General features: G+C 40.5%; 1 protein-coding gene across 2 annotated transcripts in view; it reads right to left on the bottom strand.

Moving 5' to 3' along the window:
* Window positions 1–13,030, bottom strand: part of cadm1b (cell adhesion molecule 1b) — a 256,172-nt gene that overhangs the window by 88,082 nt on the left and 155,060 nt on the right. The gene's annotated exons all lie outside the window — the stretch shown is intronic.

The following is a 13,030-nucleotide window of genomic DNA, read 5'->3' as shown; positions in this document are numbered from 1 at the left end:
TTTAATCTGAGGGGTTGTATTGGTCAGTAGTGCTGGTGGTGCAGTGAGGAGGTGCTTACATATCAGAGAGCTTTAATCTGAGGGGTTGTATTGGTCAGTAGTGCTGGTGGTGCAGTGAGGATGTGCTTACATATCAGAGAGCTTTAATCTGAGGGGTTGTATTGGTCAGTAGTGCTGGTGGTGCAGTGAGGAGGTGCTTACATATCAGAGAGCTTTAATCTGAGGGGTTGTATTGGTCAGTAGTGCTGGTGGTGCAGTGAGGAGGTGCTTACATATCAGAGAGCTTTAATCTGAGGGGTTGTATTGGTCAGTAGTGCTGGTGGTGCAGTGAGGATGTGCTTACTTATCAGAGAGCTTTAATCTGAGGGGTTGTATTGGTCAGCAATTCTGGTGGTGCAGTAAGTAGATGTTTATGAACTGTAATCTGATGCTCTGTATTGGTAAGCAGCACTGATGGAGCAGTAAACCGAGCCATGTGGTTGATGTGATGCAGCATGCTGTGAGTTTGCGTTGAGAAAATTAAAGGTGCATTCATGGCCATTAAAACCAGCCAGGGGGGAAACATGACTGTTGTTTGGGTAAATTGAGTTCAGACAATCTCACAGGGTATCTGATAGTCTCACAAATTAGGAAAACACAGATCTCTAATTAATTATGGCATCATCTCATCAAAACAAATAATGCAAAATGGAGTTAAAGGAGACACATTATGCAAGAATTAGCATATCTTGCTCCTGGGCTCCCCCTACAATCAGGAGCCATCACTAAAGGACATGCTGAGAGGTACAGATCCGTCACTGAGAGTGAAAGAAGCATGTGGACTGACATGGTAGAGTAATATTAAAGGATTTCATAGAAATATGACTCAGGTTAATCCTGCCCATTGTGCCAAGATTGCATGTTGCAGTTTCTGGTGAACTAGGCCCGGAATACCGGAATGGTAGCGTTAGAATAATAGCGGTAATAGTAATATCTCTATTACAGGTCACTGGAACATTAATAGCAGTTTTAATCTGTAATTTTAAGGCAAACTTGTTACATAATGCTGCTTTAAGGCTTCTGTGGTTAACAGTTATGCATGTAATGTATGTATGTATGCAGTTATGTATTATGTTATTATTGGAAAATTGTATTTCCATTTTTGCAGCTTTTTTATGAATTAATTTATAGAATTATAGAAGCTCATGATAAATAAACCAGAAATGCCCCAAAAGTAATTGGAATTAAATCATTTTTACATTATCTATTAAAAGTAGAGAGGAAATACACTGTTTTTGCTTGACCGCAAAAAAATAAAAAATATATAATGTTAAAAATACCAAGGCTGTGAAAGGAGAGGAAAAGTAACCCACATGTGCACGGGAAATTGCACGTGCAATGTTAAAATGTTCCGTCTCAGTGGTCTATTTGGCCATATTGATTTTTTACAGGGCTGTTTGTAGCAGGTGAGTGTGGAACAGCTGGGCTAAAGCCTGCAGATCGCAGCGGGGGGAGGCGAGGCCTGGTAATTGCTGCTCACGGCACAACTTTATCAACCCTCTCCATCTAAACACATGCTGATGGAGGCTGGCAATCAAGAGCAAGCTCTCGATGGTTAAAAAAATAAAATCTCAGGGTATCAGTGTACTCCACTCTATGGCAAGCAACAGGTCCTGATGCACTTTTTAGTTATGTGTTATAGCTGCTTATTAATGTTTATTACTCAGTTAATAAACATCTTATTGATAAACCGTCAATTTAACAGTTCTTAGCCCCCCAATTCTTAATATGGGCATAATGCCAACTACATGATGACTTTATAGGCCTAGAGTGGTTGGTCAGAGAGGCTTTTTTTTGCGTACTGCAATTTAATGAACAATCAGTATTGCAAAAAACAATATCTAAATATGATTGGTAAATTAAAAAAGCGCAGCCTCAGCACACACACATTCACATACACACGCATACACCAGCCCACCTATCCAATATCTGATGCACTTCTCTGCAAGCCTACAACAGTCTGTAATTAGAGGCAGCTTTATTGCGCTTACTCATTTCAGTTTACATTCACAACTGAATCCCATTATGCCTTCCAGGTGAAGATAGTAGAAAAGCAAAAGTCACCTTGTTCTATATTTACATCCGCAGAGCTGAGACACATGAGAAAGGGGGGAAAAAAACAGAGAGAGAGAGAGAGAGAGAAAGAGAGAGAGAGTGTGAGAGCTACCAGAGAATGCTTTTAAATGCCTCATTCTCGCAAACAGTGAGGGAGGCGGCCCGCAACGTTAGCTGTGAGAAAACACCCAGTGCAAATTTGCATGGCTGAGCAATCAGCCACCTTCAACCCCCCTTGATATTTACCCAGCCTACAAAAGCATCTCAATTTTCTTACTTCAATAGGTAGGGACAGACCACCTAACACGACTCGGCGACGCCTGGCCGAGGTGCGGCATGGCACCCGGCCGCTTGGAGGCTGTAAATGACTAAATAAATAAATAAATAAATAAGTGCCTGCCGATATTCCTGGCCTCCATGTGTGGGGATGCTGACAATGACGTTGCTCTACTTCACAAGAATTAGCATTAGCTGGCACATCGTCTGAACGTGTCGGCGAAGCGAGAGCTGTGCCGCACTGTACGAACACCAGACTGAGGTTAAACATCCATGACGCTGGGTTTCACACTGCCACATTCACTATACCCTCAGCCAAAGAGGAAAGAAAAAAAAGGAGGGAAAAAAAGCCAGGCCCTCGCTTGAAAGGCTGTCAGAAGCTGGAGGAAAAAGGCTTCAGTCCACTGTACACAGGGGAAATAGAATATTCTCAAGCACAAATCCAATAAAACCTTTAATTCTCCAGTTCTCTCTCCTCTTTAAAAACTACCAGGCCTACCGAGCCACCAGAAGCGCTTTGTCCTCAACAAGGGTGATCTATAATATTTAGATGAATTGAAGAATTGAAGGAAGATGTATTTTAGGCTTTGGCTAATCCTCGCTGATTCTTCGTTTCAGAGGCAGACAGGCTTGACTGGGGGAGGGCAAAGGCTGGCAACAGTGTGCGTGTGTGCGCAAGAGCAATCCAGCGCCACAAAAGCATCAATGCATTAATCAGCATTCAGTCTGTAATGACACAGACTCGTGATTCGCCGTAATCACATCTGTACAACATCCCCTGTGAGACACCTAAAAATAGTGTCAGCAGAAGAGGGCTGATTGTGTTCGAAATCAGCCGTTTGCCCCTCCAGTGCTTGTTCACTAACCCCTGACAGCACACTCCTCAAAGGCCTAGAGGGTCCTCACTCCACTCTGCTGCACCAGGTGACTGACACGGGCCTAGTATAACCTCTGATGACTCTGACCTCCTTCGGCCTGAGGTGGAGATCTACACACGGGCAGCAAATAGTAAACCATGCTCTCGCATAATGTGTCCGCTCACTTTTAGGAGAACTATCTACTCTATAGAGCCACTCTATACAAGTACATGTAATGTGGTGGCCGCATTCAATGGTATGAAATTGATACCTGCTGAATGATTACGCTGCACCACAGCCCAGATGGCACAGCACACTGCGTCAGAATTTGCAATGAGGCAAAACTGCGAGTGGACTGGTCAAGAAAAAATGGCTTTTGTATTAAAGCAACATTATGTAGAATTTGTATCTTAAAACAGCAGCTTTAAAGTTAGTTAGACGTGCTCCTCACTTTCAGTGCTGGTTCTGTATCTCTTGTGTCCTTTAAAATGGTTCAAAGCATGAATTACACTTCCTGACTATAGAGGAAGAGAGTCCAGGAGCAACGGAATACGTTTTGCATAATGTTGCTTTAAATAGCTGTTTGCTAATATATAAGCAGGCTTGAATTAAAGGAGGAAAACAATGTCTCATTTTCCATTTGTAAACTGTGCTCTTATTTCGAACTCTAATGGATCTAAGCTAGATTTTGGAACAACAGTAAAAGAAGGGATTTTCACATAATGGCCACTATCGCTCCCCTAGTAAACACACCAGTCTCAAACCCACGATTTGTTGCTGGATTCTTATTTACAAAGTCTTTAACGAGTCACAGCACGGATTTTGCTACATGCAAGCCTGGAGCATGTTTGAAAGTCTACCAACGTCAGGAGCCAGGAGCCCAGTAGTAACAGTGGGATGTATTGTGGTAATTTTGATGCTCTCTTTTCATAATTTTTTTGAATATTATATATTCCTCCTGAAAAGGTGCAGCTGTTACACCCTCGATCTAGAGTGTGACAACTGTGCCATTTAAGGTGGAAAGAAAATTTAAGGCTAGTGAACAAGAAGCCAAATTGAGCCTCTATGGCCTATAAGATCTCAACAGAGAGTGGGATTATTAACTATGTTGTTCTTTCAGTTTGACGTGGTCTGGATGTGTAAGTGGTTTATGTATCCATTTAAGGTATCCTGAATGGGAACAGGTTTGTATCCCTGAGAAACATTTGGAGCAATTTGCAATCCTGAGGCATGCTAACACAGCTGCACATTGAACTGGTAAGTAGACTGGGAACCTCTACAACATGTTACAAACAAGTGTGAGAAGTGTTTTCAACTTGCAGGATTAGTGCAGTGTCACATATTGATTCATATTTTGAGTCCTTAACAACCTCATATTTCAGGGCGCCACTCACTACAGAATTGTCTATGCCTTTAGTGGCCTATGTCATTGAAAACTGCTTATGGAAATATGATTTTTTACCTTTCAAAGCCTGAATTATCAGGTAATTGCCAAAAAACTAAACAAATGTTAACTATAAAGTTTAATTGACCTCCTGACCAATGATAAAAAAAAGAAAATAAATAATTAATTTGCCTAAATGAATTAATTTTTGTCTCATATTTGATAAATCTGAAATGACATATAGTAATTACTTATATATTAATACAAGATAACTAATTATATGAAAATATCATACATTTTGTGCAGGTTTTAAATACTCAAATATGATACATCTTTAAATGGTATTGTGTATTTAGCAGCAGCTTTACAGAGATCTGGGTTTGAGTTTCTTGTGAGCAAGCCAGTGGTGACAGTAGCAAGGAAAAATTCTCTCAGATCAAGAGGAACCAAGGCTTAAAAGGGGAACTGGTCCTCCTCTGGTCGACACCAAATAGCTCAACAGATAACACAACAGCAGTAGAATAACTGGGCAGATAGCGGGAGATAAAGGGGAACTATGGTTAATGTGAAAGCAAGACCTGAGTCGTGAAGATGGGAGTTGAGTGCAGGAGACTCTCAGTATTAGTGTGAGAGGGGCTGAAACTGGTGTAAAGTCCATTCAGGCCAAACAGCTACGCAGTATCATCCTGCTGTGAACGAATCGACGCAAGGATCTAGAGCAGGGCAGCGTGGAAGCGGGCAGCAGGGGAGGAGAGAACACATTAGCATATTGATATAAGGCCCATTCTCAGACAGTTAGGTTTTCTGTGTGGAAGAATACATGAAATCTAGACAGCTCAGTGTGCACAGTGTTACACCCCTTGTCTATAAGTATCCTCTGAAAAGGCCCGGTGAGTGTATAAAGTCATTCGCCATCTTCTTAAAACAGAGGTAATATTAGTGAAAGTGTCAGGTAGCCGTGTACACTACAGTCAGGGGTGTTGATTAGTAAGTTAAACTGCTGGAGAGAAGAAAGGGTCCTTGGGGAGCACATGCTGCCTTGCCTGCTCACAGTAGTGCTGCCACTGCGATATTTCTTTTTTTAAAAAGGGGCTGCAGAGGCTTTCCTGGGCTGTCAAGAAGCACCTCGCTCGGTACAGCAGTGTGACTAGCAGCTAGCAGGCCTTAGCCCCTGGCGGCCTCCACACTGAAGGGGGGGATGCAGTGGCCTGGATTCATCCTTGGATGGATGAAGGAGCAGGAGAATCAGGTAAGGGTCAGGGGAGCTGTGTGTGAGCTTGCAGAGTTTGGGGTGGGGGGTAGGGAGGGGAAGGGGCGAGGGCGGTGATGGAATGGGGGTGAGAGACACACACACATACACACACACATACACTCCCACAACAAACCCCTTCATCAATCCTCAGAGGAGAGCCCGCTGTTCTGCTCTCATCTCATCACATCCCACAGCTATAAAGCATTCTACCATCCACCTCCTCACACACACTCACACTCCCAGCCCAGCACGACAAAGAAAAAACAGACCGATCCAGCCTCGGTCGGATTTGCTAGGTCTATCTGAAGCATTGATCACACTGTTAATAACGTGAATGTCACCTAAATATATATTAAATACTCCACGCCTGCGCCTGGATCTGGAGGTTTCACTGAATTATGTGGACGAGATCTTCTCTGTTCCACAGAGACGTAATGAAATCCAAATCATCAGTGATGTCACCGCCGAGGTTCCAGTTAATACAGCCACTGAAGCGCTCTCCAAGGAAAAGTAATAAATTAATTGCGTAATACAGTGCCATGTGCAAAGTGACTAATACATGAGAGTTTTCATTAAAACGGCATTTTAATTTATTCACTCTTTCTCCTTTCTTTTTTCATATTAATACCATGGAGACTCAAATAAATTATCAAGAGATCTGTCCATAAGATGAAAAGCAGTCAACAAAAGCTGATTCTGAAGAGCTGTTTTTCTGATAGCTCCAGTGCCTTTTCTGGTTTGACTAATTGAAGTGATATGATGTACAAACCTGTCGAAAGCTGTGTTCACGCCATTAGTTTTGAGGTCTAGTTTGCAAAGTTGGTAGCACAGTACGGGATTCGATCCCCCATACAAGCCATGCACCACCACTGACCCCTTAAACAGCCTATGGACCTAACTTCTATTAGCAAAGAATACATTTACATTACATTTATGGCATTTAGCAGACGCTCTTATCCAGAGCGACTTACAAGGTTACTCGTATTACAGAGGTGGGTCAGTGTAGTGTTAGTAGTCTTGCCCAAGGACTCTTATTGATGTAGCACAGCATAGGCACTCCGATCGAGATTCAAACCCCAGCCTTCCACATGGTGTGGTAGCTCAGTGGCAAGTAGCGCCACACCAACCACAGCCCCACCTGTTTGCACAGAAGCCCCTGCAGTTACTGACCAATATGCCTTAGTGTGTAATAAGGCTTTCTGCGTTACGTTGTTAAGAGACCTTCGGAACGTTTACTAACACTACATTCACCTGCCTCTGTAACAGTGTTCATTCCGTTAACGAGAACCATGACGAAAAATATTTGTTGATGACAGTTTTTCACGACGAAAACGAGACAAGAACTAAACAAAAAGTTACATTTGAAAGCAAAAATGACTTTTTGTCAAAGAATAAAATCTAATAATGTATAAAAAATGTGGAGAAAATGTGGAAAACTGACAAACTGACATAACCTGTTTATCTTTCCAGTGATCAGCAATTAATAACTTTTCAAACCAGCCGTATTACACTGTATCCTTATGAACATCCTGAAATCTCTAAAATGACCTTTTGTAAATCACGGTGGAACAGACAAGAAACTACATTCTTTAGATTTTGTTAGAGTTTCTTCATATTTTGCAGAATACAGTTCATCATAACAGCCGGAATCACTGCAACAGGCACTGAAGACAGTGAGGGCCCGTCTATAAAGCGTGGGCACTGTTTAAAAATGTAAAACATTCACAACTATAAGGAGCCTGTAGATGTTTGTTTTTTAAGTCCTGAAACCCAGAAGGTGGCGAAACTCAAAAATGTGCAATACTAAATCACTGGGAAAAAAACCCTACAACAAACCTCAAAACGAACAATAAAGTTAGCTAATGTTGCCGTCAGATTTGCGGAGGCAGATTGTGCATTCAACATACATTAGCGGTGTTTAGTTTGACTGTAGTCTGAAATGGTTCAGGTTTCATTTTTAGTGTCGTTTACTGTCGACAAAAGGTTAGCCTATATGTATTTAATCATCATTAGCTTAAGTATCATTAGCATCATTAGCTCTTCAGTCTGAATTCCAAGGAGAATAGACGTGAGTCTGAATACCAAGGAGATTGGACGCAAGTCTGAATTAGATGATTAGATGTATAATAATTGCATTAGAAAGGGGAAAGCCATATGAAAATAAGTGAAACACAAAGGTCTGATTTAAGGATACAGAGAAAATGGGACCCCTAACAACTATGGAATATTTAGTAGACCACCAAAACCATCCCCACATAAACATCACTAAGAGCCAGCTTAGGGAGAAAATCAAGCTGTGCTGAATGTTGTGTTGAATCACTGAATGTGTTTGGATTGATTTGGATGGTGAGAAATAGAAAATGCTCCAACTTCTGAGACTGAACTTTAGAGGTGTGAAACATCTCCCTGCTGATTTCTGCACTGAAAGAACGTCTCCTGAAAGAATTGGAAACTGGAATAGGTAGAGTTTATAGGGTTTATATACATGTATATACACTATCTATCTATCTATCTATCTATATCTATCTATATATATATAAACATCATACACAAAAGGGACCCTGACGTAAAAAAAAAAAAACATGGCTAACATGGTAGACATTTAACATATTTATTAAGAAAATATATTCAACACCCAATCCCCCAGTGTGAAAAAGTGATTACCCCTTACTGGCTACACCGCCTTAGCAGCAGGAACTGCAACCAAAAGCTTTCTGTACTTGTTAATTAGTGTCTCACAACAGCATGGAGGAATGTTGGCTCACTCCTCATTGCAGAACTGCCTCAGCTCAGTGACATTTGTAGGCCTTCGGGCATGAAGTGCACATTTCAGGTCCTGCCATAACATTTCAATAGGGTTTAAGTCTGGATTTTGACGCTGAATAGGTATTTACCAAGCTTTGAGTAGGCACTAATTCCAGGAGATGAAGGGTGTTTTCAAAAGACGCAGTGGGAATTTGAACAGGATGCGTGCAGTTCAACAGGCTGCTTTATGCTTCATAGCTGAGGAACTTAGCAAGCCATGTATTTGTTAGCTACAACTCACGCTGTTTGATAGCAGGCATGAGGGTCACTATGTGGGCAGATGTCTTTTCTGATGTGGGTGGAACTTGTTGCTAATAAATCTCCAGTGACCAGCTGTCCTTACAGAACCCAAGGTGTCTAGTACCAAGACAAACATGTAACCAAACAAGGGTATCTGTGAATATGTTCCATGGTATTAGAAATAGGTTTAGTCTAAATAATGATTAGACATCAGACAATTTTTGGCCCAAAGACAGAGATGAGTGCTAAACAGAGCTACAGCAGGATCTTTATTTAAGGTCTCAGATCTTAATTAGCCTGTTAGGGCTATGACTTATTCACAAGCATGGGAGCTTGGAGGAAGTTAGCAAAGGCCATGTGATGCAAATTTCTATGTGATGCTTTAAAAATACTGAGACACCTCAAAGCTTCAAGCCAACATTCACCACCTATGGTCTTCTCCAAGCAGCTGACTAGCACTCAAAAATTACTATAAATGATGCTCACAATACAGGAGACGTCTATTAATGGATAGAAAGGCAAATCAAAACCTTGGTTTGCAAAAGAATTTCAGGAAGCTTTAGCAGACTGTGGAGTGGTGATGCACTGGTCTACTGTGAAGCGACCCATGCACTAATAATAGTAATAATAATTTATAGGAAAACCTATTATTACTAGAAATAGTACTATTACTATTACTACTATTACTAGAAATAAAGGTTCTCAAAGAAAGGTCATGCATGCCATGACCAAAGATATGCTTAAAGAAAACAGAGTGCAGTATTTCATGAAAAGAACACCTCTCCAACTGTTAAGCACGAGGGTGGATCAGTGTGGTGCAGCCAGTGGCAGGGGGGAAAGTCACCACACTGTCTGTAAAAAGTTAAAGATGAAAAAGAAGATGGCTTCTATAGCAGGATAATAATTCTAAACACACCTCAAAATCTACAATGGACCTCAAAAGGTGCAAGCTGAAGGTTTTTTCCATGGCCCATACGGTTCCTCAACCTAAACATCACTGGGAAATCTTTGGATAGACCTCAAAAGAGAAGGGCATGCAAGATAGCCCAAAAATCTCACAGAACTTGAAGTCTTTTGCAAGGAAGAATGATTGAAAAATCCCCCAAACAGGAATCAAACCATTAGCTGGCTACAGAAAGTGGATAAATAAGAATTCTGTACTTGCATATTTCCTATGGAGGATTCATTCACCTATTTTCACTTACAAAATAAAGAAATGTGTAATTTGACTGGGGGGGGCATTTGCATAAAACTGTATATAGTGTAACCACAAGAGCAAGATAATCCAAATGAGAAAGATTGCACTGATTAAAATCCCCTGGAGCTTTAATGCTAACTAGAACCTGCTATCTAGGAATGCAGTGTTGCCAATTATACACAAAAAAGGCTGTGAATTTAGATGATACTTCATCCTCAATGTTTTGCATAACAGGGTTTTATTTATAGACCTGCAATTACTTATTAATACAGGGTATAATTAATAAAGCTAAATATGTAGTGAACACATCATGTATGTGTATGCATTTGTGCTTTCTTCACCAACCAACACGATTCAATAAACTCCAGTATTTCTAGTGTTCCTAGGCCCACACTTCAGTTCTTCACATCACTGCCACAATTTGAAAACCCTAAAACAGAGCCCTGTGGGACTCCACAACAATAACTAAATAACGTATAGTGTTTTCTGCATTATATCTAATACGTAAATAATAAATCCAGGGTTCAATGTGCTAAAATGAAAAATTTGAAAGATGAAGAATTTGGTTTACTCAGTAAAAATCCAAGACGGCAATCCTGATGTCACTACGGGTGTTGGTATCAAAACGTTTCTATTAAATGTCCTTAAACCTGTGGAGAAAAGTGTACAAGGCTGTGGCTGTGTTTTTTTTTTGCTTTTCAGGTGTGATATTGCGTGGATATAAAGGCATCAAGAAGAGGGTAGGCTTGGCCTTCATGTTTAGAACACAAAAAGCTGAAAGCGCAGTGTATATTCGGGAAGCTCTCCATTCACTCCATTTTTTTTCAGCGACAACCAGGGCAAGTGGAGAGTGATCAGGAATGGAAATTACTCTCATTCTCTTCTTTTCACTGCGGCACTGCGGAAGATTTCTGCTGTTCGAATGGACCTATTCATATGTGCTGTGCGAAGTTGGAATATATTTGTCCTTGTGCAGGAGGTGGTGTGTTTTTTTAATTTTTATATATTTTTTCAAATACAAACTTGGTAAAGGGGTGCAGAAGCACTGCTGGTGATGCAGCAATTGTGCGCGTGGGAGGGAATCAAATCTTTTTGCATTTTACAGTCATGGTTATTGTGAAGAGGCTGTTCTAAATAGATTTTACATGTCTGAATTGTTAAGAAAGCCTTATTTGTGCTCACAGAACATCATCTTTTCTTCCCCTGTGCTGCTTTACTGGAAATGCATTTTTCTTCTGGGACTTTTCGGTCATCCTTGACCGGTCTGCTCAATCTAAATCTCATCATAACAACCTCCGTTTAGTCAGTGTGTGTGTGTGTGTGTGTGTGTGTGGGGGGGGTGTTGGTGTCCCAAACGGCCGCTAAAAGCACTTAACTTGCTTGACACTTATGGGCTCCTTTGAGAAAACAATGCATACTGAAACATGATCTTTACCCGCCAGTGCTCTTCAGCCAAAAGCCATTTTGCACTGGAATTAAGGCTCGTCTGATATAGCCGCTGATGTATAATATGCAAGATCCCTTGGAATCACTGCTTTCAGCAAAGACTCCATTGATAAAGCATTGATATTTAGTGGTGAGAGTTTTGTGCTATACCATCCTTGAGGTCAGGAAAGGTCTGTTTCTTTGGATTTAATTGTTTATTGTTTCTATACCAGTCTTTAAAGTCATCATGAATTGGAAATGGGACTGTTTCTATTCCATGTCATGACATATTTCGCCTCAGGGAGGGTCCCTGAGCTAGATGAAGTGACAGGGTTGGAGAGAAATGGCACCAACCATTGCTTAGCATTGACTATTGGTGTAAAAAAAAAAAGTCTTCTATATCTTTTATAGCCAGAAAAAGTCATTACATTTTGATGACAAATCACAGGCAAGCAAGTGTTCTGCCTTTTAAATGATGTGATGTGATAAACTGTGCGTAATGTAACCAGGCTCATGAACTAACAAGGGAAATAAGAAGCATCTAAGAAAAGAGTCACTGCCTACTCACTTCTATTACAGGCTAAAGGGATAAACACAAAAAAAAAAAAAAAAAGTATATGATGCCATAGAAGAACCATTTTTGTAAAAATGGGTGTCTGAATAACCTTCCAATTGGTAGTGACTTTACTATAGCTGCATCATATCGTATCTTTATTCGGAACAGTTTGCATTACAGCATTCATTACCATGATAATGATGATTAATCGAAATTTATAGTAGGGCTGGGTGATATGATCAAATTTAAGTTTATGTCAGTGGATAGAGCACTATTTAACTACGTGTTTATTGTTTTTTCAACAATAATCGTCATTTCCAATTCCTACTCACTAGCTGCTAGTGCTGGGAAGGTTAAGACTAGTGCAAGTGCATCTTCTGAGACGTTAAGGCAGCCAAATGCTTTTTAATTTGACAAAAATAGACAAATAGCACAAAAGCCTAACTTGAATTGTACTTAACCATGCTAAAATAAACTAGGTAGGCTTTAAACATAAATAGTCCATAAATCCATATTGTACATAAACTTAAAGTGAAATTATCATCAATCATCAAATATTCCAACTGCATCTGTTAAACACTGAGTATATTAGAAAGGTAGTAAAAACAGACTACATAAATATCTTCACAAATGCTGAAAGCATAATTCTGCATTGGTGCATGAGTAGCACTTGCTCGTACAGCCCTCAGAACTGAGGCCAGGCAAGTGCAATACAATGTAGACTACAAGTGAACACATAGGGAAAGGTAGTCCATTGGGAATGACTACACACTGATGGTGAGTGAGAGGGGAAGACATGCCTAGAATGCAAATACACAGTGCCAAGAACCAATGGAAAAAGAGTGAGTTTGTACTGTACACAAAAAAGCACTGTATATGATTAAGCCAGCATAGCTGACTCAGTTACTGGACTTGTTGAGAGACGTAAATATGAGAGAAATTA

Source organism: Salminus brasiliensis, chromosome 11 (genome assembly GCF_030463535.1).
Source record: "Salminus brasiliensis chromosome 11, fSalBra1.hap2, whole genome shotgun sequence".
Lineage (NCBI taxonomy): Eukaryota > Metazoa > Chordata > Actinopteri > Characiformes > Bryconidae > Salminus > Salminus brasiliensis.
The sequence above is the reverse complement of the archived record's forward strand: the minus strand, read 5'-3'. Positions and strand labels throughout refer to the sequence as shown.